Source organism: Mercenaria mercenaria, chromosome 1 (assembly GCF_021730395.1).
Source record: "Mercenaria mercenaria strain notata chromosome 1, MADL_Memer_1, whole genome shotgun sequence".
Taxonomy (NCBI): Eukaryota; Metazoa; Mollusca; class Bivalvia; order Venerida; family Veneridae; genus Mercenaria; species Mercenaria mercenaria.
In genome coordinates this window covers 38,452,888-38,458,378 of record NC_069361.1, presented here as the reverse complement: position 1 = coordinate 38,458,378, position 5,491 = coordinate 38,452,888, and the positions used below count along the sequence as shown (strand labels likewise).

Sequence of the window (5,491 nt, the reverse complement as noted above, 5' to 3'; positions counted from 1 at the left end):
ACTCTCTCAGTTCAATTACTAGGTAGGGCTAGGCATCTGGAATCTAGTAGCATAACTACACATTAGTCAAAATGAACCTGTTTTTCCTTATCAGTCATGTTTCGACGGACCACCATATCGACGGCATCTCTCATAAACGGAGTATCAAACAAAGGCATTTTTTCCTAACAGAACTTTTACTTACACTACCCCTTAGGCTATAGTACTTGACAACATACTACATGACAGATCAGTACCTTCTAACCTCTGCCTTTACTCCTGGCCATAAAATACGCCTAATACCCTATCACTCGTTTTCCTTCTACCTAAATGGCCTGACAGTAACGAATCATGTGCAACTCTTCATTACAGTTTCTCTAAGACATTTAGGGTACAATCACTGTCACTTTTGTCTAAATTCTGGGCGGTATACTCTCTATATAACAATCTATTCCTTATCTCAAACCTAACTGACCTTTACCTCTACACTGCTTAATCTCAGTACCTTCCTCAGCCTTCTTTCTACACAAATCTAACGTACTATCTTTCGTTGCTTATCTAAGAATTCCTCTCTAATTACATCTAAAATCTGAGACGGAAACTTAAGCTTTACTGCTTCTTAACTTGGCTTGCGCCCTAGTATCTACGCTGACGCTAAACTACTAAACGAGGTTCATACAGCTCCCTCTACCATACCAATGTATAACATCATTGGTAGATTAACTACAACCAACGCCTCTACATACCCTTGAAATACGGACAATCAATATCTATTCTAGCTACATCTAGCTTTTTATATACCTATGTACCACTCCCATCTTGTACTTACCATCTACGGGTTTTTGCTCTCAAAAAACTGACTTGCTTCACAAGTCCCGTATTCACTATCACACAAGTACAAACTTTATCCCGCATAGCGATTACATCCCTACCATTACAAGTACCGGGTTTTGTAGGACATGTACTTACACTAAGCATACCTAACTCCTCAACATCACTTAGTTCTATAATACTATTTCCACTCTCTGACCTACTTGACTTACTCCTATCTCGTACTCTTTTCTCCTCTACCTCTACTCCTAGATCGTCACGGCCTCACCTCTATTTATATTTTCCTTACTATTCTATTCTCCCCTTTACTACTTTCTGTTACCCTGCTCTACTACATAACTCTGCTGCTGCATTAGCACTATTACCGCCGACCTTTCCACTCGCTACAGTAATATAGCTTATGCCTTATTCGACCACACTTATTACCCTTCAGTACACCAAAGGGTTGATAACCTCTACCTCTATAGCAACATTGCTACTTACCACTATTACTAGTGCCTAAAATTACGACTACTGGATAGTGTCTCTGAGGTATTTCAATAAGGTTTATAGCTCCCGGTCCTATGGTACGATTCACGACATACTTGGGACCTCCACGAGTCCTTTGCAAACAAATCTGCAATCTTCTCTACATCCTTAGCTTAACTAAACTTCCATACTACTCAAATTCTAGTATATTTCTCTAATTACATACATCTTCAAATTGGTCCCCTAATATTAAATCTAATAATCCATCATACGTTATTTTTCTCTACTTACCAGTCTAACCCACCATCTAAATACTACTTATTCTGGCTAGAAACAGCACAAAGTCTCATTATCACGAGGCCCTCAGTTCTAAACTTTTACTTATAGCCATCGTCAGTAGTTCGAACTGACGTAGCAAAGCGGCTTTCAGTTTTATTCATAATCCTTCCTAGATTCCTACGTAGCCCTATTCAAAAACCTCTCTTTTTGCCGACCCTTTAGAAGTAACGGTAAGTTAAGTGACCATATCACATTATCCCAGTCCTGCGCAACAGCGTACGTTTCGTACACATTCAAGTACGCATCATGGAATCAATTTCTCATCAAGGGAGTCCTCTTAACCTTTACCTTTTTCTTACTCATCTTTTCTAAGTCGGTCTTAAACTTATTCTCTGTTTCCTAATTTCTACTTTCTGCTTCCCCTACTCTGTTTCTAACTTCCTAGCTACCATTACTAACTTCTCCTTTTCCATTCTAACTATCCAGTTCTAACTTACGTCCTATTTCGAACGTATCTAATGCTAACTTACGTTCAATACTCATCTTTTCCTTTGCAACCTAGCTTCTAACTCTAATCTATCTTTCTCTGCTTCTAATCACTCGGTCCCCATTCATCACGTTCCCTAGCCTGCTCTTCCTTAACAAAGTTACGTAACTCTCTCCCTTCATAACCTAACTCCTTTCCTACCTTCGTTAAACGTCCACTACACTAGTCATGATTACACTACGTTAACACTATAAAACACTACGCACTACAGCTACTATACAACCTGAGACACTAAATAAACAATCGTGAGGGGAATACTAGACTACACTATTACACTAAAGCTCTACAGTTACACTGGAGCCAAAACAAAAATACTATACTCTACGTATATAACTACACCAAACGTCTCACTAAAAAAATAATACACTAATTGCCAACAGTACTATGGTGTCATTTCAGGTTAGCATAGCAAACAACAACCAAAGTACAGTGACAGTAGCTGTAAACAATACCCTAGCCTTCTCAAATATCAATCAACTGTAACTATGTTAACACTTATGTGTAACAAATAAACAAAAATAAATCAAAGTGCTTTACCTAAGATAAAGTATAGGTATAACACAACAGTGTAGCACTAAAACTTAAAAGTAGGTAAAAGTATATGCAAGTAAACAAGCTTGCTAACACACACAAAAAAAAATAATACTGTATCTGGTATGTATACAGCACACTAATACCTAATAGGATCACTGGGAGAAGTAGGGCGACGCACAAGTAAGTGTGAGTAGGATAACTCTCCTTGTCAAGGGCGGTCACTCTCAGCACAGATATATGGTGGCTTAATCATAGAGTGACACAAAATAAACCCAAAAGAAAAATAAAAGGAACGAACTCACCCCAGAATCCAAGTGTCGTATACAACTGTCTATTAGTCTGTGACCACTAAAGCTGGTTAGCTGAAGTTACGGATCTGTCCTTGTCTTGTCTGAGGTAAGCCGTCACTCTGAAAAATGAATAAAAATATTATATGTGTAACAATAAAACAAAACAAGAGGAATCTTTACAAATTATTGCTGCAGTTAAATGGGTGTTAATAATGTTCGAATAGCTACTGTGTCTGGTCGACCAATCCCACTTCTGACACCATTGTGACAGGAAAGGCCGTACCGGCGACAGTAACCATCAGAACAAATCAACACCCTTTACAATATTTACAAATTTATTTACATAAGATGATTATTAACAATGAATAGATATGAAAAGAAAAAAAAACTGATTATAAGAAAGAAAAAAAAAGAAAGTTCAGTATCTCTAGATACAAAAGTTCTTATAGTCCATTCTAATCTGACGTGACACAGGTCTTTAATGTAATTGTGAACTTTAAGTAGCACAAACAAAACGTAGCTTCTAAATTCAAAATACAGTCCCTTTAAACCGTGAATACGTTGATTCCGTGTTGGCTCCCTATGGTGGTAGGTGATTGCATCCCTGAGCTGACTTCAGAGGATAACAAAAATCATCGTCTTTGCGGTTTACGGCACAACCATGAGACGAAAGCTCTGCGCTGGGAATATCACATCCAGGCGAGTGAAGACAAGTGAACCTCGGGCATTGTACTTCCGGGTTATGACATCACCAGGTAAAATCGTCTGGCGGAAGAAGCTAAAATATATAACATATGGTAAGCACCATAGCAAAACAAATAAGTCAGGGCATAAAACTGCTCCTTTGGGTACACCATACCTCCGTAGGCTCCCATAAATAATACGTGCTACTTATACAAAACATATGTGCTACTAAGTTCAAACGTCACATGATTAAAATACGTCACTTATTACTTCCATTATTACAAAGATTACTTACTTAAAAGACTAAAGTTAAAGTATGAAAAAGATATGAAAAGTTTATGATGAAACATTATAGATACGGACATGATAAACTGCAGCCATTCTTTACAACTACAAATTAACAAAATTCAATATAAATCAAACGTTATATGAGAGTTGGCATCCATATAATATCTAATGCCATACACTACAACGGACATTAATTAGATGTGCTATAGACTGGCACACAATTACAAATTACAATAATATATTACAAACATGGCACTAGACTTGCCATATAGATTTATACATAACAATACAATGCAGTAATGGCGTTCCATAATTAACAAAATGTTTGACATAAGTTTTTGAAACAGTGCTTTACAATTATCACGATACAAATTTCAGTATAAATCTAACATCTTATATAAATGAAACATTTTAGATTCCTCTTTCGAAATAATTTACAAAAGTCTGAAAAATTTAATAAATCATCCTGACATACCGAAACTAGCTAAGTCATATGCCGAAAAGTAAATGTTACAGAATTCTGTAGAATGAACAAAAAATTACCAAATAAAAATCGTAATGCAAAAATCATACAAAAATCTAACAAATAAATTTCTTACCTCGATCGAGCATAAATTTCTAGCAAGAAAATAATTCAGACATAGATTCGTCTATAAAGTCGGAAGGTGGTGTGCGCAAGGCATATCTAGTCCAGTCTATTTAAAGGATAATGTCCCGCCAAATACTAAATTTCATGGGATTCACGGTTAAGCCGTGAGCTCCGACTATTTGTGTTTCCACGGGATTCACGATATAGCCGGGGAATCTAACTACTTTGGCGCGAATTTGAATTGACAATTTGAGGCCCATTATAGTGGTTTTGGGGATAAAAACATAAATTACTGAAGTTTATAAAATATCAACTTTCTTATTACTGAACAGAATTTAATGAAATTTACATGGAAATTTAAGTTATGAAATACAGAAAAACATGAGAGGTATTTCATGCGTGAAATCTGACATTTACCTCAATAACTCAAAAATTTACAAAAAGATGATGCAATACCTGCATTTACAATACATATAAAATAAGGCCCGTATGTCAATTTGTGACAGGGTAAAACGTTAAAAAATATGACTGAAACTGTGAATTTCTGGAATCGGTCCATAATGATGTCAGTATTTTTATTTAGAAAGCGAAATTTTGCATGGCAGTAGAAAATTATAACACAAAAAATTAAGCTCATGACTATTTTAAAAAATCCAAGATGGCCGCCAAAATCCAAGATGGCCGCCATTAAATCTCATTACACAGGAAAACCGTTTAAGCATGTCACAAGGTTCAAATAGAGTGAAAAATGACCAGCATCATAGAAGATACATACATTTTATTTCAAAACACACAAACTTCAGTCTTAAACAAATTCAAGATGGCTTCTCAATTCCAAAATGGCCGCCATAGGGTCATTTATACAATACAGTCCCAAATAAAGAAATGGCGCTAAAAATGGTTTGACTGAAAATATTTTAATATTTTTCTTGCATCAAACATGACCCCCATTTTTTTCAGATTTTTATTCAGCACTGACAATGTTCGTCAAGAGAATGTATG

At 36.1% G+C, this 5,491-nt stretch overlaps 1 long non-coding RNA gene across 1 annotated transcript; it reads right to left on the bottom strand.

Annotated features, from left to right (window-relative positions):
• Positions 1-3,368: 3,368 nt before the first annotated feature.
• On the bottom strand, positions 3,369-4,989 carry LOC128557457 (uncharacterized). Its single transcript, XR_008371166.1, has 2 exons — positions 4,500-4,989; positions 3,369-3,706 (listed from the first exon to the last, which is right to left on the bottom strand). It is a non-coding gene; the product is annotated as an uncharacterized LOC128557457 (long non-coding RNA).
• Between the last annotated feature and the right edge of the window lie 502 nt (positions 4,990-5,491).